Source organism: Carettochelys insculpta, chromosome 5 (genome assembly GCF_033958435.1).
Source record: "Carettochelys insculpta isolate YL-2023 chromosome 5, ASM3395843v1, whole genome shotgun sequence".
Lineage (NCBI taxonomy): Eukaryota > Metazoa > Chordata > Testudines > Carettochelyidae > Carettochelys > Carettochelys insculpta.
Window position 1 is genome coordinate 85,153,783 of NC_134141.1, and position 22,747 is coordinate 85,176,529.

General features: G+C 49.1%; 2 long non-coding RNA genes across 2 annotated transcripts in view; both read right to left on the reverse strand.

Moving 5' to 3' along the window:
• Positions 1–22,747, reverse strand: part of LOC142013156 (uncharacterized) — a 67,330-nt gene that overhangs the window by 23,218 nt on the left and 21,365 nt on the right. The window lies entirely within an intron of this gene.
• LOC142013154 (uncharacterized) lies at positions 11,766–13,778 on the reverse strand. Its single transcript, XR_012645564.1, has 3 exons — positions 13,762–13,778; positions 12,414–12,629; positions 11,766–12,064 (listed from the first exon to the last, which is right to left on the reverse strand). It is a non-coding gene; the product is annotated as an uncharacterized LOC142013154 (long non-coding RNA).

A 22,747-nucleotide genomic window follows, 5' to 3' on the forward strand; every position in this document is an offset into this window, starting at 1 on the left:
GAAAATGATTCTCAGAGAATAGGACATGCTGGAAGGGTATAACAAGTATGGTTCCATAGGGATCAGTTTTGGGACCAGTTCTATTCATTATTTTCATAAACAATTTAGATAATGGCATACAGTACGTTCATAAAGTTTGCAGGTAATATCACTCTGAAAGGGGTTGCAAGTGCTTTGTAGGTTAGGGTAATAATTCAAAATTACCTGGACAAACTGGAGAAAGGGTCTGAGGTAAATAAAATGAAGATCAATGAGGACAATTACAAAGTATTCCATTTAGGAAAGAACGATGAGCTCAAACATACAAAATGGGAAACGACTGTCTACGAAAGAGTACGCAGAAAGGGATTTATAGTCACAGTGAACTGTAAGCTAAATGAGAATCAACAGTGTCATGTTGTTGCAAAAAAAAAAGAAAATACTCTGGAATGCATTAACTGGAGTGTCGTAAGCAAGACACAAGAAGTAATTCTTCCACTCTGTCCTGCACTGATCAGCCCTCAAATGGAGTATTCTGTACAGTTCTGAGAACTACATTTCAAGAAAGATGTGGATAAAGTTCAGAGAAGAGCAAAAAAAATTATTAAAGGTCTAGAAAACATGACTTATGAGGGATAATTGAAAGACTTACATTTGTTTAGTTTGGAAATAAAAAGACTGAGAGGAGACCTGATAACAGCTTTCAAACACCTAAACGGTTGTTACAAGGAAGAGGGAGAAAAAAAATATTCACACTAACTTCTGAGGGTAGGACAAGAAGCAATGGGCTTAAACTGCAACAAGGAGAGTTTAGGTTGAACATAAAAGGAGGAACTTCACAACTGTCAGGTTGTTAATTGCCGGAATAAAGTGCCTCAGGATGGTGTAGAATCTCCACCATTGGCGAGCTTTAAGAACCAGTTAGATAAACATCTATCAAGAATGATCTAGATCCATGGTGTCCAATACATTTGCCACTTGCCACATGGAGCGAAAAGGACACCACGGTGTGATGATTCTGGGCACTGGAGCCACATGCAGCTCTTGGAGCCTTTAAATGTGGCTCCCCAGAGCCACACGTGGAGTGCCCTGCACCCACTTGGTGGGACCAGCACATGGTGGCAGCCCCTGCAGCTGCGGCTCCAGCCCTGGGGAGGCTCCTCCAGATGCAGCACAGCTCCTCTGGACATGGCTGCTGTCTTGACCCCAGTACAGCCCTCTGGCCCTGGCCGCTCTGGCAGCCAAGATGGCTCCTCCAGTGGCCCTAGTCGCAATGGCTTGGCTCAGATGGCCCTGGTGTGGCCCCGATGTTGCACCAGCAGCCCTGGCCACTCCAGCGGCCCCAGTGGCCCCAGCTGCTGCGGCAGCCCTAGGTCCAGTGGCACCGGCTCCAGCTCCAGTGGCCGCTGTGGCTCCAGCAGCCGTGGCTCTGGTGAGTCGCTGGCATTCAGGTAGAGTGGGGTGAGGGCTGAGCGTGCCTGGCTCCAGGGGAGGGCATTTATTCAGAGAGGGAAAGAGGGCCTGGGCTAGCCTGGCTCTGGGGGAGGAGAAGGGCGTTTATTTAGAGTGGGAGAGCTGTGGTAAATACAGACGGACCACAACCACAAGTGTGACAATCCTTGGGCTGCTATTGGACAGCACTGAGCTCGATGGTGCTTGGTCTTGCTGTGAGTGCAGGAGACTGGACTTGATAACTTCTTGATGTCCTTTCAATTTCTATGATTCCCTATATTGTTGTGTAACACTCTCCCCCACACACACTCTGTTCTTGAAACAGGGAGAGGATCACGGTGGTCACTATGAAAAGTGATGAACTGCCAGTTCTGAATTGTAGATACTTTTGGGAAGCTGTATCATGACATTATCATCTCACGTGAAGCCTCTCTGTATGTGACTCCTCCCAATGTGTTAGCAGAGATGTGTTCTTTGTGTACAACTGCACAGCTTTTAATGACACAGTCAAATCACTGAAAATCAGCTAGTGTAAATGCTGTTTGCCAGCACATTTGCCAACAAAACACACCCACCCCACCAGGAGCATGGTTTGCATTTGTTGTTGACAGGAGAGCGCTCCTCCTAACAATGAATCATTGACACTGCCACTTGCTGCCCCTTCCACCCAAGGCCCTGCCCTTTCCGAAAGCCTGGAGCCAAACCCCCCCGCCCAGCTTGCCCAGGAACCTGGCAATTCTGTCATCTCTCCCTCTCCCGCCAAAGTGGCAGGGCTAGCGGGGCTAGGTAGCTGGATAGAGGGTTCCAACACTTGGGCTACATCTACATGAGCCAGCTACTTTGAAGTAGCCGGCACAACGTCAAAATAGCACGCGTCGCATCTACACGAGCCATGTGCTATTTTGACGTTCAAATCGACGTTAAGCGGCGAGACGTCGAAATCACTATTCCCATCAGAAGATGGGAATAGCGCCCTACTTCGATGTTAAACGTCGAAGTAGGGTGTGTGTAGATGATCGACATCCCTCTACTTCGAAATAGCGGGGTCCTCCATGGCGGCAATCAGCTGAGGGGTTGAGATGCTCTGTCCAGCCCCTGCGGGGCTCTATGATCTCTGCACCCAGCGGCTCTTAAAGCTGCAGGGACCCAGAAACCCTGTAGCAGGAAGCTGGCAGCGTGCGCACAGCAGCCCGGCCACGAGGTGTCCCTGCACAGCCAGAGGGACACTATGGCAGCCAGCCAGCCTCGCAAGCGTCCCCAGAGCTCCCCCTCCAGGCCATCCCAGGGCTCCCAGGCCTCCAGCCAGTGGGGTAGGAAGCAGGGCCCTTCCTTGACTGACCCTGAACTCTGAGACCTGCTGGGGCTCTGGGGGGAGGAGGAGGTGCTGCACATCATGGGGAGCAAGCGGCAGAATGTGGAGGCGTTCGCCCAGCTGGCCGAGGGCCTGGCTGCCCGGGGTCACCCTGCCCGCACTCCTGACCATGTCAGGAGTAAAGTCAAGGAGTTGCAGCAGGGTTACGCCCGGGCCCAGGCCTCGGCCAGCTGGTCTGGGGCTGCCCCCGCCGCTTGCCCCTATCACCAGGAGCTCAGGGCTATCCGGGGCCCCCAGGGCACCTCCTCCCCCACAGCCACCCTTGACACCACGGCCAACGAGCCCTAGCCTGCCACGGAGACAGGGTCAGGTCCAGAGACCAGCCCTGCCCCGCCATGGCTAGAGCCGGGACCCTCCACCCCAGCCACTGAGTGGTCCAGCGAGGAGGGGGAGCTCATGCTGGACATCCCGTCCCGCAGCTCCAGCCAGGTGTCCGCTGCATGGGCATCTCCGGAGCCTGGCAGTGCACCGTCAGGTATGTACCCCACAGGGCACAGACCCCCTGAGCATGAGGCAGGGACACCACTTGACTGGGGGCCCCACACATCCCCACAACACCCCAGGCTGACATGGCCCCAGCAATCCACAGCACAGGGACGGTGCCACAGCCGCCAGTGCCCAGCAGCACCTCCACCCATGGACAGTGCCGTGCCCCACCCCCGGTGGGAGGGGAGAGGGGCGGACCACTGGAGGGGGCCACCCACAGGATCTCTGCATGCACCAATGGGGGATGGATGCAGGGGGACACAGGCCCTTGGGGGGATGGGGGGTGGGCCACGGGTCAAGGCTGGGTACTCACGGCCTCCCTTCCCCCTTTCACCCTATTTCTGCAGCCGCACCATCTGTGGTCCCAGACAGCCCTCCAAGACCACTGGAGCACCAACTCCTGGGGTCACCGCCTGCCCCAGGATGGGCCCACCCCCGCCGAGGACACTGCCGCACCACAAGTGACCCTGAGGTAGCTGCAGCCCTCCAGCGCCAGGCGGACCTCATGGAGCGGAGGCTCCAATTCGAGGAGCGGGCGGCTGCCTGGCGCCGGGAGGCCTGGTGGGAATTTCAACCGGGTGGCCAACACCTTTGAGGAGCTGGTGGCCCGTCTGCCTCCCCCCGATGTCCTGCCTGCTGCCCTCCCTGCCGCCCCGCCTGCTGATGTCCTGCCTGCCGACCCTCCTGCTGTCCCACCTGCTGTCCTACCCACCAGCTCCTCAGAGCAGGACCCGCCTGGGGCCGAGGACCTGCCTGGGCTATACCTCCCCGTGTTCCCGGCCCCCAGCCGGCCTCGCCAGGGACCCCGGCTGACAGGGGGACTGGCCAGTCGAACACGGCGGGGCTTGCACCCTTCCACCCCTGCCCCAGAATGATGGGCTGATGTGTAGCCTGCCCACGTCTCCCTCCTGTACATAGTTGTCCCCACCCTGTATATAGTTATTTATAGTTGACCCCCCGTAATAGTTTATTAGAGATGTCCCCAGTTGTATATAGTTATTATTTTCATTGAATCTGTTTTATATTTGCTAATATTATTTGCCAAAAAGAGGCGACATTTTTGTTCTTGTAAATAATGATAGTTTTATTTTTCCAAAAACCTGTGTCCCGCATGCTTTTGGTGAGGGTGAGGTGTGGGTGCTGGGGCGGGGTGCAGGGATGGCCGGGGGGTCGCTCACTGGGCCCCCTGGTCAAAGTACTGCCTTAGGGCCTCCCGGACTCGGAGCCCGTCCTGGTGGTCCTGGCAGCTCGGGGCGGCGGCTGGCTGGGGATAGGCTGTTGCAGCCTCCTGTGCCCAGCCCTGCGCAAAGGCCTCTCCCTTGCTTTCCACCAGGTTGTGGAGTGTGCAGCAGGCCCCCACAACTTGGGGGATGTTTGGGAGGCCCAGGTCTAGGCGTGCCAGGAGGCAATGCCAGTGGCCTTTCAGGTGCCCAAAGGCTCGCTGGACCACTTGTCGGGCATAGTTGAGTTGGGTGTTGTAGCGCTCCTGGCTATCAGAGAGGTGGCCTGTATAGGGCCGCATAAGCCAGGGCTGGAGGGGGTAAGCTGCATCCCCCACAAGGCAGAGGGGTACGGTGGTGGTATCCCCCAGAGGGATCTCCCTCTGGGGGATGTAGGTCCCCGCCTGCAGTTGGCGGCATAGTCCCGAATTCCAGAAAACGCAGGCATCATGGGTAGAGCTGGGCCAGCCCACGTAGATGTCCTGGAAGCGGCTGTCGACCATGGCCTGCAGCACCACAGAGTGGTAGCCCTTGCTGTTGACGTAGCGGCCACCACTGTGGTCTGGGGTGTGGATGGGGATGTGGGTCCCATCAAGGGCTCCAAAGCAGTTGGGGAATCCCATGGCGGCGAATCCCTTGACGGCCGCATCCAGGTCCTGAACTTGGATGACCCTCTTCAGCAGCAGGGCATTGAGTGCACGCACCACCTGTGGGGAGGGAACATGGGTGCCTGTGAGGGTTTGCAGAGTGTGACCCCCTCACCCAGGCCCCCCTCCTTGGCCCCCCTCACCTAGGCCCCCCTCCCCAGGCCCCCTTCATCCAGGGCCCCCTCCCCAGCAGGGGGTTCAGCCCCAGGCCTCCTTACCTCCATGAGGACAGCCCCGACTGTGGCCCTTCCCACTCCAAACTGCTGTCCCACGGAGCGGTAGCTGTCTGGAGTGGCCAGCTCCCAGACAGCTATTGCAACCCTCTTCTTGATGGGGAGGGCGCACTGCATCTGGGTGTCGTGGTGCCTGAGTGCAGGGGTGAGCCACTGGCAGAGCTCCATGAAGGTCTGCAGCCACTGGTCATCATTCCATTTCTCCATAACCAGGTGCTCCCACCACTCGGTGCTGGAGGGGTAGCTCCAGAGTCGGTGGGGCACCCGGCGGGGGAGGGTGAGGAGGTCCCGATGGTCGGGGGCGTCTCCTGGTGCCCCTGGGGAGGGCTCCCATTCCAGAAGCTGCTGCGCGGCTGCTCGGGCAGCATCTAGAAGGGTGCCTGCTCCATGGGAGGCAGCTTGTAGGGCTTCCAGCTGCTGCTGGATGTCCATGTCTGTGGGCTCAAGGTCTGCGAGGCTTGTATCACCAACGCAGGGCTGCTCGTGCGGTGCAGGCCGAGTGTGTCTGGGAGGGGCCCTTTAAGGGAGCGGCTTGCAGCTGCCCTGGAAGGGCTAGTGTGCTCTGTGACCCAGTCCGTGGGCTTTCCTGGTCCCTCATTTCGAAAGAGGGGGCCTTGTGCATGTGGACGCTCTGCGTTTCCTTCCGGGGTGGCTCTTTTCAATGTTTCCCGGCGCTACTTTGACATTGAACGTCGACGTTGCCAGCCCTGGAGGACGTGTAGATGATAATCATCGAAGTAGCCTGTTTCAATGTTCTTACTTCGATGTTGTGTCCTAAAGTAGACGTAGCCTTGGAGTGACCAGAGAGAAGGTCTGCACTAGGGCCAGAAATCCCTAAATTCTGACATCCAGCCCACACGGGGGAGGATAACGATGACTAATGTCAAAATGTGTGGTAGATAAAAGTGTCAAATAATTAGTAAATAATTAGTATTTTTCTTCACTGGCATTTGTACCAGAATATTGAGTTTTATTGCTGGCAAACAACTGAGATCTATTCCAGAAGTATATGTTCACAGTATCACACAGGCTATGTCTATACAGTGGGTGCTATTTTGGGATACAGAGGTATCCCAAAACAGTAATGCCATGGCTTCTCACAGTGCCTGAAATAGTGCTGCTATTTTGGGCATGCTATTCTGGTTCTGATGCCCCTCATTGTATAAGGAATAACAGAATGTTCAGAATAGCTCCTTAATCTGAGATCTGGTGCCATTTGGACAGAACCAAGTTCAGAATAAAGAATTTCAAAATAATTTATGCAATTTGCATTGCACAAATTGCATAAATTATTTCAAAAAGGCTCGCTGTATAGCCATAGCCATATATTGCAATCTGTGTCCCATGTACTGAAAATTCACACACACTGAAATATTAAGCAGGTCATATTACCTCTGACACAGGTGATTTAGAATACATTGACATTGCTAACTATTCTTGTGGAAGTTCACAAGAAATTACTAGTTTTCTTCTGTCTGAAAGAAGACTGCTTCCTGTGTCTCATTTGTAGACAGCTGGGAAACATTTAACTGGAAACCCATTTGTCTGATTATATCATAATTCACTGATTGCCTCCAGTACTTAGTATCTGGGTCCCCATAGAGAAAATTGCATACCCTCCTAATGGCTCAGTCTCGTGTTAAGCAACACAAATGCACTGCCTTAGCACATTATCCTGAGTGATAATCTAATTTATTGATTTTTTTCCCTAATGCTTTTTCTCTTCTGTTACGCTGCCATCACATATTTTTAGTTGATTCTCATTAGTTTAATATTTCACACCATGATTCCACCCACACACTGACTGAGAGAATAGTTAATTCCGAACACTGAACAGGCAATTGTGTGCTTTTTACATTTGGTATTTTAAAAGCTGATCAAACTTAAGATAAATATGAATGACTTCAGTGGAGTTACTCTGGATTTACACTGATGTAAGTGAGATCAAAATCTGGCCAAACAAGCTTTATTTATGAATGAGAACTATTTAGGTGAATAAAATATAGCAGCTCTCATTCCTGAAATGAATCTTGTGTAAATCCAGAGTAACTCCACTGAAATCAATAGTGTCATACTGGATTTATACTGGTGTAAATGAGGTCATAGATTCATAGCGCATCTGTTTGGTGATCTAGAGGTGCAAGTCCCCTAGACACATACACCCACTCTCATTAGCTCTCCCAGAAGAACAGGCAGTAGTAGCAAAGGCTTCGCTTAGCTGTGCTGAGTACAAACCCACCAGTTTCAGGTGGGTTTGTATTTGGCACAGCCAAACTAGACCTCTGCTTCTGCTGCCTGTGCTACCTGAGATACACTACTCTGTATACACACACTAGTTCAGAGAATTAGAATGACTGTGAGCACAAACAGGAGAATAACAGTCTACTAGCATAGACATAAACACATCTGTTCCAAAACCAGAAGGAACTACAGTGATCTTCCAGCATGACCCTCTGCATAGCACAGGCCCTAGAACTTCCACAAAATAATTCCTAGTGCATCTCTTTTAGGAAAATATCAAATCTTGTTTTAAAATGGTCATTGATGGGAAATCCACCATGACCCTTGGTAAACTGTTCCAATGGTTAATTATTCTCATTACGCAATTTGGAAATAAAGCATCAATCTGAATTTATCTGCTTTCAGCTTCTAGACATTGGATTGTATAATATCATTTTCTGATCGATTGTAAAGCCCATTATTAATGATTAGTCCCTCACGTAGGCACTTATAATGACCCCATAACCTTCTCTTTCTTACACTAACTAGACTGAGCTCCTGGGGTCTGCCACTAGCACACACATTTTCTAATCCTCTAATCGTTCTCATGATTCTTCTCTGAACCCTCTCCAGTTTAGCAACATCCTTCCTCAACTGTGGATACCAGAACTCGATGCATTGTTGCAGAAGTCGTCACACAAGTGCCAAATACAGAGGAAAAATAATCTGTCTATTACTCAATATTCTCCTGTTTATGCATCAAGAATTCCATTAGTCCTTTCGGCCACCATGTCACACTAGCAACTCACGTTCCACTAATTCTGTTCAACAATGCCCAAAATCTTTTTTCCAAGTCTTCACTTTCCCCATCTTTTACGTAAGGCCTACGTGCTTTGGTCCTAAAGGTATATTTGCATTTAGCCACAACAAAACACATATTGTTTGCTTGTGCCCTGCTTACCAAGACGTAGCCCTGTAGCTGTGAAGTTCCCTCTTCTTTATTTTTCACTCCCTAATTTTTGGGATGATTTTATGTCTTTTTCCAGGTCATTGATAAAAAATATTAAATAGGATAGAGTCAAGAACCAGGGTTGCCCCTACCAATGCTGGTGCCCTGCACAGCCCAGCACTAGCTCACCTCCCCCTGTGGGGGTAGAGTGGCCACAGGGGGTTGCCAACTCTTTTAGATTGAATGTCATTGTCGCAAATCGTGTCCAGTCCATCTGGCTGGGAGAGTTGGCAGACCTAGGTGAAAGCAGGAAAGGCAGGGAGGCTCACCTGTTGCCTCAGGGCAGCAAGCAGGAGGCATGAGTGGCAGCAACTGGAAGGGGCACGAGATGGAGGATTCAGGAAGAGCAGAGGGAAGCTAAGTAGCTGGGCAGAGAAAAGCAGAACTTTGAAGGGGAAACTACCACTTCTCCCCAGCCACCAGCTGTGCAGATCTCCCCTGCTCCTCCTGAGTCCTCCGGCCTGCACTTGCACTGATCACAGCCACCTGATGAACTGGGGCAGGGCACAGCCTGTGGGGGCCAGAAGGTAACCTGGATGGAAGATAGGGCTGGGGGCCATAACTTATACAGAGTTAATGGCTGGGAAGGCCCATCGAGGGGCTGGGGTTGGAGGCCACCAGAGTCCAGATACAGCACCCAGCTGCTTGGCCACCATACAATTTGGGGCAATTTGTTGCCCCAAGTTTTGTGGTGCTCCACACAGCTGCATGTTTTGCGTATTGGTAGGAATGCCCCATCAAGAACCAACCCCTGTGGCACCCCACTAGAAACATGCCTGCTTGATGATGATTCTTCATTAACTGTTCCACTTCGAAACCTATCAGTTAGCCAGCTTTTAATCCTTTTAATATGTGACATATTTGCTACGTCTACACTGGGATGGTACATCGAAATAGCTTATTTCGATGTAGTGAAATCGAAATAAGCTATTTCGACGAGTAGCGTCTACACATCCTCCAGGGCTGGTGCAGTCAACGTTCAACGTCGACGTAGGACAGCACTACATCAAAATAGGCGCTGCAGGTGAGCGTCTACACACAAAAGTGGCCCAAATCGAAATAAGGGTGCCAGGAAAAGCTGCGGACAGGGTCACAGGGTGGACTAGCACTTCCGGGGCAACAGCAAGCCGCTCCCTTAAAGGGCCCCTCCCAGACACACACAGCCTGCACAGCACGCGGTCTGCAGAGCCACAAGCACGCACACCCCGTGTAGGCAGCATGGACCCCCAGCAGCAGCAGCAGCAGCAGCAGCAGCCAGAGGCCCACACACCCGCCCCGGAGCAGTGGCCGCCCTGCTCAGTGCCATGGAGGAGGCAGCTCAGCATCTTTTGTTTGAGGAAGATGAGCTGTCCTCAGGGGATGAAGAAGCAGCCCCAGACCTTGCTGCCCTCCCAGCCTCCCCCCGCCGCACACGCCGCCAGCTATGGAGGTACCCCACTAGCACGGACTGGTGGGAGCGGCTGGTGCTTGGTGAGTGGGACAACAACCGCTGGCTCTGGAATTTCCAGATGAGCCGGCAGACATTCCTCGAGCTCTGCCAGTGGCTCACCCCTGCCTTACGGCACCAGGACACCCCCATGAGACGTACCCTCACCATTGAGAAATGGGTCGGCATCGCTGTCTGGAAGCTGGCCACTCCAGACAGCTACCGATCCATAGGGCAGCAGTTCGGTGTGGGCAAGGCCACCATCGGGGCTGTCGTCATGGAGGTAAGAGGACCCAGGGGGAGGGGGGAGTCCGGGGGGGGAGCGGGTGCCCGGGGAGGAGAGGGAGCTCGGGGAAGATGGGGAGCCCAGGGGAGGGAGCCCTGGGGGGAGGGGGAGCCCGGGGAGAGGGCCAGACACACCCTGCACACCCCTCACTGGTGGTCTCTCATGTCCTTCCCCTGCAGGTGGTCTGCGCAATCAACGCCCTGCTCCTCCACAGGCTTGTGCGCCTTAGGGACCCAGATGCCGCCATCGCGGGGTTTGCCAGCCTGGGCTTCCCAAATTGCTTTGGGGCTCTAGATGGGACCCACATCCCCATCTGTGCCCCGGAGCACAGCGGAGGATGCTTCCTGAATAGGAAGGCCTACCATTCTGTGGTCCTCCAGGCCTTGGTGGACAGCCGGGGCCACTTCTTGGACATTTATGTTAGCTGGCCTGGCAGCACCCATGACACCCGGGTGTTCAGAAATTCGGGCCTGTGCCGCTGGCTGGAGGCGGGGACCTACATCCCCCAGTGGGAGATCCTGTTGGGGGACACCACCATGCCCCTCTGTCTCATCGCAGACGCAGCGTACCCCCTCCAGCCCTGGCTCATGTGCCCCTACACGGGCCATGTCAGTGCCACCCAGGAGCAGTTCAACACCCGCTTGAACCATGAGCACCAGGTGGTCGAGCGGACTTTCGGCCGCCTCAAAGGCCGCTGGAGGTGTCTCCTCACCCACCTGGATGCAGGGCTCGCCAACATCCCCCAGGTTGTGGGCGTGTGCAGCGCACTCCACAACCTGGTGGAGAGCAAGGGAGAGGCATTCTTCCAGGGCTGGGCTGTGGAGGCTGGCAGGGCCGACGTCCAGCCACCCGCTGCCCCCAGTCACCAGGTCGACCCTGAGGGGATCTGGGGCCGGGAGGCCCTGTGGGCCCATTTTGAGCAGGCTGCGGGGTGAACGCTGGCAGGGCCAGCTGCTGGTGAGCCACCCACCGCCCCCCCACATTCCCCACAGCACTACCTGCCCCCACGCCCACACCACTGAGCACCAGAGAGCACACACCACCCACACGCTTCTTCTGTAAATAAACCAACACCTTTTTTTTTAAACAAAACAATGAACTCAACATTAAAGAAGGGGGGAACTATGTACATGGGGGGGCAGCTACTAAAGGGGGGTGGAACAAATAAACTATTTACAAAGATGGGGAGAATATGTACAAAGGGGGGGGGCAATGTCCTGGGCCCTTCACCCCTATTGTCCAGTGCCTGGCGTGGGGGGGCGCGACCCACGTCTGGGCTGGAGGCCCCGTCGAGGCTGGGTGGGGGGCGGGAGAACCGGCAGATACAGACGGGCCGGGTCCTGAGGCCCACGGTCTCCCTCGGTGGCAGGCTCCAGGACAGCTGCTTGGAGGGACGGCGGGTGGAGTGGCGGGGGAGGGCCAAGTGCTCCGCGAGCTGCTCAAAGGTCCGCATGAAAGCCCCCCAAGCCTCCTGGCGCCAGGCCAGCGCTCGCTCCTGCAGGTGGAGCCGCCACTCCTCCACCTGCAGGCGGAGCTCAGACACCTCCAGCTGACGCCGGAGGGTGGTGAGGAGCTGGGGGTCAGCGGACGCCCAGGGATGGTTCCAGCGCTGTCGGGCTTGTTCTGGGGCTGATCTGGGCTCCGCTCCTGGGCTGGCCTGCTGCGATGGTCCCGGTGGGCTGTCTGGCACAACAGACACAGCGCCTGTGCTCTCAGGGCACTCAGATGGTGCAGCTGCGGAACAGAGGGGGGAAGAGTGGAGACAGCCGTTAGTCTGGGCCCTGACCCGTGGCCCATGCCCCCCACCCCTCTGCTGCTGGTTCCCCATCCCCGTCCCCCAGAGATGCTGCTGCTGATGATGGGTGTGCTATCTCCCCTCAGGTGGGGGCCTCTAGTTTCCATTCCCCCCATCCCCAGGGATGGGGCATGGTGCTGTCCTGCTGGGGGGCAGGGGCTGATGGACTCTTTTGAGGGACATGCCACTGCTGTCCTCAGGGCCATGGTCATCTGGGTGTGTGCAGGGCCCTGGTTATGTCCCTTGTCCCCACCCTTTAACCCCGGGGGTGTGCACTGGGGTACTTACCTGACAGTCCGCTCCCACGGTCGGGGGACACCCATCGGGCAGACGCCCTGCTGGAGCTGCAGGAGGGGAGGTCTATGAGCAGCCCCCTGTCACTGGAGGCCTCCTCCTCCTCCTCCTGCTGTGCTGCCCCAGGGGTGGGCTCCTGTGAAGGCCCCTGGGGTGCAGGGCTGGCCTCCGGGCTGGACTCCGTCTCCGGGGCCTGCTGGGGCTCGTCGGCTGCGGTGTCAAAGGTGGCCGGGGTGAGGAGGTGTACCGGGGGCCCAGGATTTCCCTGAGCTCCCTGTAAAAGGGGCAAGTGATGGGGGACAGCCTCAGATCGGCTGGCCGTGTCCCGGGCCCAGGCATAACCCTGCCACAGCTCTTTCACCTTACTCCTTACATGGTCAGGAGTGTGGACAGGGTAACCCCGGGCAGCCAGGCCCTCGGCCAGCCGAGCGAACGCATCTGCATTCCGCCGCTTGCTCCCTATTACCTGGAGCACCTCCTCCTCTCCCCAGAGCCCCAGCAGGTCCCGGATCTCGGCCTCCAACCAGGAGGGGCCCCACTGCCTCTTCCCCCGCTGGCTGGCTGGCTGGGAGCCCTGGGTCCCCTTGGGGAGGTGCCCTGTGGGCGCTTGGGGGGCTGGCTGGATGCCATGGGTGCTGGGTTGGGGCTCGTGAGAACGTGCAGGCTGGGCACGTGTGTGTGCTGCTGCCTGCACGTGCTCTCAGCTTCCTGCACAGGAAATAAGGGGGCGGGGAGCTTTAAGGGGCTGCTGCACGCGGCGACCATAGAGCTCAGGGGCTGGACAAAGCGTCTCTCAACCCCTCAGCTGATGGCTGCCATGCAGGACCCCGCTATTTCGATGTTGCGGGACGTGGATCGTCTACACATGCCCTACTTCGACGTTCAATGTCGAAGTAGGGCACTATTCCCATCTCCTGATAAGGATAGCGACTTCAACGTCTCGCCGCCTTCCATCAATTTCGACTTCGATATAGCACTCAGCACATACAGACGCGGCGGGTGCTATTTCGAAGTTGGCACGGCTACTTCGAAATAGCCAGCTAGTGTAGACGCGGCTATTAATTTTATAGCTTCTTAATTTAAGCAAATTGTCATGCTGTACCAATCAGTACCTAACAAAGTCTGTTACGTCCATACTGTTACTGGTACCAGACTTGGTAATTTTCTAATTAGATTACAAATTGGTTTGACAGGATCTATTTTGCACAAATTCATGTTGCTTGGCGTCAATTATATTACCCTTCTTTAATTCTTTAATTAGTGCCTTATCAGCCACTTCATTATCTTGACCAGGATCAATGTCATGCTAAAGACCTTTAGTTAGCTAAGTCATCTCACTTACCTTTTTAAAATATTGGCATAACATTAGCTGTCTTACAGTCTTCTGAGATTACCCCCAGTGTTCCAAAATGATTGGAAATCAACAATGATAGTCCAGAGAGCTCCTCATCTAGCTCTTTTGAAAATACCTGGATACAAGTTATTTGGGCCTGCTGATTTAAAATTTCTATCTTTAGTAAATGTAGTTTAACTTCCTCCTGAGATACTGGATGAATGAAAATAGTGTTATATCATATTAATGAAATTACATTTGTTTTTTCCAAATAGATAAATATTCACTGAATGCTTCTGCTTTTCTCTTTTAATTGATAATTCAACCATTTTGATGTCCTAATTGATCACTCTTATTGTTAGGGTTCTTGTTGTTCCTAATGTACTTTTTAAAAAGCCTTATTGTGACTAAGTCATATCAGCAGAGATTTCTCATCATTTCTTCTTGCCTCCTTATCAATTTTCTACCATTCCAAAAATCCTCATTATTGTAAATTTCCTCTTTCTTCTACTTCATCTACAATTTCATTTTCAATAGCTGCCTTCAGTTCCCCTCTAAGCTAAATTTAAAAACAAACAAACAAACAATATTGCCTTCTTCCTCATATATGTGTTTTTGGGCATTTAGCAAAGTGTTCTTAAACAGTTTTCGATTATCATTCACATTTTTCTAATTAAATTCTTCCTCCCAGCTGATTTGCTGCAATTGTTTCCAGATTTGTGAAACTGGCCCTTTTAAAAATCACCAAATCAGAATCTGCCCCACTGACTTCTCTTGAGCTAATGTTGAGTAAAACCTTCAAAAGGGTTATAAGACGAGGACCTAAATTAAAACTTATTTTAGAATGAGTGGTAATAACAAACACTATAGAGACAAGGTTTTCACAGGGTACAGGGAAAGAAGGACAAAAATCACAAAAAAAAGTGTTTATTTCAGAGATTCTGCTGGATTTATTACAAAAATCTCTGAAGAGATGGATTAAAAGGTCATGGAAGAAATGTATTTTAGAAGGCGTCTGTAAATTGAAATATCCAGAAAACACGTTCCCGATGTCTGGGGCATTAGAGAAGGGGGATGTGGAGAAAAGAATGAACCAAATAGGAATGGTTAGGTGTGTGATTATGGGGCTGGGTGTGAGTGGAGGGGAGGTGAGAGCAAAAGACTAGCAGAGCTGAGCTGCTTAGGACCTTGAAGAAGAGGACAAGGCTCAGATTCTGGCTCCTGATGTGCCCATTGGTGAGATTCTCCCAGCACAGAAGCAGTGTAGGACTGGTGTACACGCTCCCATTTTGCAACATTTGGCATGGGACATTTAGGAACTGATCAGCAGCAGTAGGGGAAGTGGTCACAGACTACTTCTAGCTGTGGAACAGCCCAAAGGCAGCTGGAGAAGTATGTGTATTAGAGCAGGCTGGAGCAACACAAAGAGCTTTGCTGCCAGCTGGGAATACCGTGCCAAATTTTGCTCACCATTATAACACTTTATATCCAGGGTAAGTTAAATGAATGCAGAACAGATTCCCTGGATTTAAGTGAAAGCAGAATTTGGCCCTTGTACTCTGCCATGGAAATGTTTGCACAGTTTGTAGAGTTCTAATGCTATTTTCAAATCCCCAAGAGACAATGTCATGTATAAAGGGAAATACTAAGGTTTTAATGCAGGCAACACCCTTGATGTCAGTGGGAATTTTGCCTAAAAAAAGCATCTGTGGAAAGAAGAGGCTTAATTCTTTGTTGCTTTATAATGTACCTGTGCCAAGGAAGTATAAATCACTCCCACCAGTATTTGTACATGGGGATTTTTGATCTGGTAGTATTTTTACAGTCCAGGCAGTGGAAAATCAAGTTGTGAGTAAAGATCACAGGAGGAACACAACATGGTCCCTTTGATTTCAAAACAAGAACAAAAACCCACACTTTTATTTTTAGTATGTGTATATGGAAGGGTGAGTCAGAAATACCTCTCCCAATGATAAGAATCACAGAAAAATAAATACTTCTCCAATAGATGGACAAATATAACTCCTCCTTCTGTGCACATACGAGGGAGAGACAAATATTAAAACTTTCCCAGGTAAGTTCCAAAGAATCTGTAGTCTTGTGTAACCTATCTCCTGGTTGCTTTCTTATAAAGAACTACAGGCAATTCAACCATTCAAATTGCCTTACTTATTTTGCTGTTGAAAAGCATAAACTGTATCCAGTTTGTGCACAAGAAGATTTGCAACCCAGGATATTATTCAACATGCAGCCAACTCAAATAAGGCAACTTACTGCCTGTATTTACACTCATGCCAACCCTAAGGGTTAAAATTATGTATCAAACCCTCAAATTTGAGACTATTATTTAAAATTTCATGATTTTAAGCCAAATACATTTTGGGACACATATTTGCCTACTCGTGAGTCCTTAGGGCTCACTTATTTGAGTTTGTATCCACATGCATGAGGGCGAAAAAATGTACTTTAACAAAAAAAAAAAAAAGACAGAGGTGATGATCACAGTCCCACAGTTCCAGGGCCTGTGACTTTAAGAGAAAAGAAAAGAAAATCAGGAGAGATGGCAGTGCTAATATGTCAGGCACCAATGTAGCCGATAGTACTCCTGTGCTGTTGGGATATACCCTGTATATGCACAGTCATTCTGCTACAGTGAACTGATTGAGTCAGCCAGACCAAACTCTCTCAAACAAACAAGTGGATCTAAGGAGACTTGGAACATGAATGCAGATCTAATGGTGGAGGGAATCAAAGCCCGTGAAGTTCTTCAGAATAGTCTGTATTGGCAAACTCCTTCTCCATCTGTTCCCTGTGCATGACTGATAGCTCACTGAACACTATAGCCTGATCAGCAGAGGAGCAGGGAACAACTTCTTGTCACACAGTTACACACAGGGCATATTTCTTAAACATGAGATTTTATGTTTACCTTAGAGATCCGTTGCTGTTAAGCCTGAAAATAAAAGGGGACAGGATAACCCTGAGGGTTTTTTGTGTAGGCACACTACTGAAATCTGAAGACAGATACCAAAAGGAGTCAGCTAATATGCATGATACCCCTACTTTTTAATTACCAAACCCTCAAAGGTATAAGAAAATTACAATTTTACAAATATTACAAAAAGGTACTTGGTTAACAGGAAAACATCCACAGGTGATACAGGCATATTTAAAGGCAAAATATGCATGGGACACAAGGTTTATCTGGACTTAAAATCTGAAGCACAAAGTAAAGTTACCAACAGAAGGACAGGTATGTAAAAATGGAAAAATCAGCAGTATTTGGAAAGTTTTAATCAACCTCCAGACTGTACACCCAGTTGAATGCACCTGGGTGTTGTGTAAAATTGGAAGAAAGAGAAGAAAGGCTGTTGCAATGTCTTTTCTAATTACTGGCTACGTCTACACTACACACCTTTTGAAAGAAGCCCTTGCGGAATATCTCTTCCAAAAGAACTTCTTTCAAAAGAGTGTGTCCACACTGTGTCTACACTAGCATTGTGCTTTCAAAAGAGGCATGGAAAGAAGGGTTCTTTCGAAGATGGGGCTTATTTTCAAAAGAGCTGTGTCTACACTGCTTTTTTTCTTTCAAAATAAGCTTTTTCGAAAGGAGAATGTGCAAATGAGGTACCTGATATGTAAATTTGCATCTCATTTGCATTTCTATATCCTCATTTGCATGCCTCTTTTGAAAGCACAATGCTAGTGTAGACACAGCCACATAAAAAAACATATCAAGAGTGATTTGCTCTTTCGAAAGAGAGCATCCACATGGTCCCCACTCTTTCAAAAGAATGGGCCAAAGATAGAAAAATCAGGTGCCACGAGGACTGCTCTTTCAAAAGAAGGGCCCTGTGGAACATCTACACATGTTTTCTTTCAAAAGAAGCTTTCGAAAGAAGGCACTCTTCCTGAAATGAGAAAGGAAGAATGATTTCATAAGGAGCACTGCATTCTTTCAATTTACTTTCAAAGAATGCTTTTTGTGTGTAGACACTCCGTGGGATCTTTCAAAAGAGTCCCCATCTTTCAAAAAATCTTTTGAAAAAACTTGCTATTGTAGACACAAGGGTAAGGTTAGTGTAGTAAAGGGTAAAATTTAAGGGTTGTTTAGTAAACTGTAAGGGTAGTTTAGTAAAGGCCCAGTAAATGTTAGGGCACATATACCATATCTCAATGTGAACTATTAAAGGTTATTGAATTTGCTTGGCAGCCAGAAAGTGTGGATAGCCTAAAGAAATGGCTCCTCAGAAGTGTATTAAACTACTTCACGTAAAACTGGATTAAAAGTTAAAGTACTGAATGCTACTAACAGAGGTAATGGCAAAACAAACTAAGTTATATCTGAAAAACAAAAAAAGGAAAAAGCCCATCAGTGCATCCTTGGCAAAATTAAAATGGGCTAACAATAATTTTTTAACACATTTATCAGCATGGCAACAGTACGGTGCAATGAATTTGTTGCTGCTAACAGGGACTGTGGAAGCAAAACCAAAATGTGTCCCTAGCATTAGTTTGTACACAGGGCCAGGAATTAAGTTAGAAATGGATCATACAAGTAACCCTGGAAAGCATGCAAGGAAATTTGGCTTTGAAAATACAAAGTTGTTGTGAGAAAAAAATGTTACAAAAGGGGAGAGAGTTAACGGCATTGTGAAAATTGGCAAACTTTACCCTAAATAAAGATCAAATGGCTCTATAAGGCTGTGGCCACACGTGGCCAAAATTTCGAAATGGCCATGCAAATGGCCAGATTGGAGGATACTAATGAGGTGCTGAAATGAATATTCAGTGCCTCATTAGCATGCTGCCAGCTGCAGCACTTCGAAAGTGCTGCTTTCGATTGCACGTGGTTCGGCTACATGGGGGTCCTTTTTGAAAGGATCCCGCAAACATCGAAATCAGCTGATAGGAATACGGGGATTTCAAAGTCTGTGGGGTCCTTCTGAAAAGGACCCCTGTGTAGCTGAGCACCTCATTAGGATCCCCCGATTTGGCTATTTGCATGGCCATTTAGAAATTCTGGCCACATGTGGCCACAGCCTTATTAATTGTAAACCCAAGTCTAGTTATTGGTATAGATCCACTGGTACCTGTGGGAATCCAGTTAAAATTTAAATATGTATGACCACTAATCATTATTCCTGGGCATATTTGGAAGACTAACAATGGAAAACGATTGATGTGTTTCTGTGGATATGCCACACTAGTAGAGTCTTGTTTTCTGCAAAAACAAACAAACAAAACCTATGAACTTGTAAATGAAATAAGCTAGATAATATCACAAGTAAGTGTACTACAATAAAAGGAGTCATGTCTGGATGTTGAATTAGTACCTGTTGTATGGCAAAAAGGTATTTCTGTAACCCTCCCCTATACAGCAGCTGCATATGTGTAATGTGATCACCCCTCACATCCAAACTGGTATTTCACACTACATAAATATAAGAACACTGAAATGGAGGCCAAAAATATTTTGATTTCTGTTTATGGATTAACTGGACTGCACTCTGTAATGGGATGTTTAACAATGAACAAATCAGCTACAGGACTAAAGTCACTTGTGCCTAAAGTCAGACGCAGTTTGGCAATTCTGCCTCACAGACCAGAAATCCTCAAAATATCTGCTCGGTCAAGACCATTTAGTGTTCATCGCTGGTATGATATTTTCAGGGAATGGCCAACCAGATGACCCTATAATGATCACACAATGATGATGATGCTTGCATGGTACTGTTTGATGCACGTTAAATCATAGAATCATAGAATACTAGGACTGGCAGGGACCTCGAGAGGCCATCGAGTCCAGCCCCCTGCCCCAATGGCAGGACCACGTACTGTCTAAACCATCCCTGATAGACATCTATCTAACCTGTTCTTAAATATCTCCAGGAATGGAGATTCCACAACCTCCCTTGGCAATCGAAACCACAGGTCTTCATAATGACACAATGCCCTGCTTTGAAACAATTACATACAGTATAAATAAGATGTGAGCCACTCAAGAATTGTTTTCAAGGGTCAAAAGGGTGATAATGTAGTATTTTTGTGTTGTGTAAGTATAATGAAGGTAGTAAGTCCTATATAACGTTTTGCTTGTAAGTTCTGTTTGTGTCTGTTTCATCTTGCTAGGCATTTTTCATGATTAGCAGGAATGAACAGCTTGTGCCGTTGGTAGATACACATTGGGTAAACTGATATACATGCATAACCCCATAAATTATAGCCATTTCTTCTATCTTATGACAAAGTTTTATTATAGTGTTTGCTATAAGGTCTTGCTTCATGTATGCATTACAAATTAAGTTGTATAAAATTCTTTCATAATCTCTTTAGCAACCATATAATCCTTTCTGAAATGTAATCCTGGGTGAAATTATCTGTAAAATTGTTTGGTGTGAGTGACAAATTGATGCATAATCAAGCCTAAGCGTGAAAGTCAGCAAAAATGTACAGATGGTCAAGGAGAAGTGAGAGAGTTGGAGATCCCAGGAGACAAGTTAGAAACATCCATCATGCCCAATACTAAACAAATTAGCAGAAATGACAATCCTGAAGATGAGGTGAGCAAGGTAAGGGGATCTGACCAAAATCAGTGCAAGGCAACTCTCTGAAAACATCACCTGGAATGCTGCTGACCAGATGACAAGAAAAACAATCTAGTGATAAAGACTCATTAAAAAATAATTACAACATGACTGTGCAAAACCCATAGACCTGAATGGGGACAAACTACGATACTGTAAAAATAGTTACTTTGCCAAAGGTTCATCCTTTGGCGCATCGGATCGTGACCAACTGAACTCACGCTCTCATGCTCAGCCTAACTAGCCACTAAATTGGGTAAAGCTTCAGACTGGTAACTCCAGCGTTGTTGGAGACAGAGAGAAAGAATATCTAAATATATCTGCTGATTCTTGCATTGTACTATCAAAAATGCAGTATATTGCCTTATCCCCTGAAAAAGATCCCACGTGCTTCTTATAAGCATAACGCTCCCCAGAGTTATTCCTCTGAGAAAATTGTTGACTGATGTGGTCAAAAGTGATGAATCAGTGAGGTCAGCACTTAGAGTATGTACAGAAAGCTGTCTTGGGCTAATTGTGCCTAGATCAGAAAGCTGGGTGATATTAACAGAACAGAAGGGATCCCACAAATGAATGTACAACTTTGATTAGCTGAGCATGAAGGCATCTTTTCATGCCCTCAGCAAAACTGGATTATGGGGCTTGCTGATTTTAATTCTTGTCAAAGAAAATATATTGAAGCCCATCTTTTCCTTGTGGTATTGTAAGACAGAATGAGTGGTAATATAAGTGAAAAGGAAGTATAAGAAGCTGAAGGCTCAGATTTCTCCCTGTAGATTTGAGGTATCAGCACCTAGCAACAGTGGCCAGTGCCTCTTTGTATGAAATGGCACAGAAGTGAATAGTGACTTTCACAGGAAAGACAAGCAAAGGCTGTGATCGCCTCCAAATACAAAAGGCCTTGGATGAAGCTCTTAAGAAGCAGAGCTTCCTGGTCCAATATGAGAATAAAGATACCCACTCCTAAGTCTCACCTACCCAAAACCAAAATACACTCAGGGGAGCTACTTTTGCTGCCTTGCATATCGGCTGTCCACAGAAGGCATGGGGCCCTAATTATAAACATCTATCTCCATCCCCTCTTCTGCTGCTCCCTCCATATTATGTTCTCAGTCAGAAGTTGTACAAGATAAGAATGTATTTTATGGCCAGGTAAGAGCAATATTTTTGTCACTGGCAAAAATACCATAGATGCTAAATTTGTTATTTATCATTAAATGGAAAGTACAGGTTAAAGCTCCCTAATCTGGCACCCTCAGGACACTAGTTCTGAATCAGGAAATTTGCCAGACTAGGGGACATCAATGCCAGCCCCTTTGCTGCCACTGGCTGTTGGGCTTTGCTCCTGTGGCAGTAGAGGGCTGGCAATGACCAAGCAGGGATGGGTGGGAAGGCACTTGGAGCAGAGGCCGGGGCTGTGTTCCTGGTCCCTACCACCGGACTGCATGCCCAGTCCCCACTCCTGCATCTGACGAAGTGGGTCTTTGCCCACAAAAGCTTATGCTCCAATAAATCTGCTACTCTAAAAGGTGCCACAGGACTTCTTGTTTTTCCAGTACCTACTGACAGCTGCCAGGCTGCACTCTGCAGCCACCCCGCCTCTTCCCCCAAGTGCACCCAAGTCTGTGCTCTTCCCATGCCCTCCCAAAGCTTGAATGCCACAAATGAGCTATTTGTGGAACTCTCAAACAGTGGTGGGCACTCCACTGAAGTCCATGGATCCGCTTCAGCTACTTCCCTCCCCCACGTACCTCTCATGCACTAGGGCACAGAAGCTCCACACTTACCTGCTCCTCCTGCTCCCATGCCTGATTCATGCTCCATCCCCGCTTCTCTCCCTCCCAGAATTTAAGGAGTGGGAGGAGCAAGTGCAGGACTCTAGTGCACGGGAGGCATGTGCGGGAGAGGGAGACACAGGGGGACCACGGGCTCACAAAGGGAACCACAGTGGGCCTCAGGCTGCTGTGGCCCACTGAGGTGAAGGAGTGCCACTAATGCAGCCCACCCTTTATTGCTGGCTGCTTATCCCTGTTCCCGAAGCTCTGGCAAGATGGAGGGAGAGTTAGTGAGCACAGGACCCCTCCCCGGCTTTTCCCTGTGAGTGTTCCAGCCCTGGAGCACCCAAGGATGCCTGACCACAGATGTTGCCAGATGAGGGAAGCCTGGTTTATAGAAATCCAATCTGTATTTATATGGTCTTTTTATATTCCCCTACGGTAACATCGTATGGTGTTTATTAGAAAAGAAACCCATCAGTATTTCATAGGGTTCTATAAACATGCTAAAAACATACATAATTTAAAATAAAAGGATAACATTTCTATAGATATTCTAAAAACAAACCTATAAAATTCTGTAGCAGGGACATAGAATTCTATTAATCACTCATGGTTGAGATATCTCCTCAG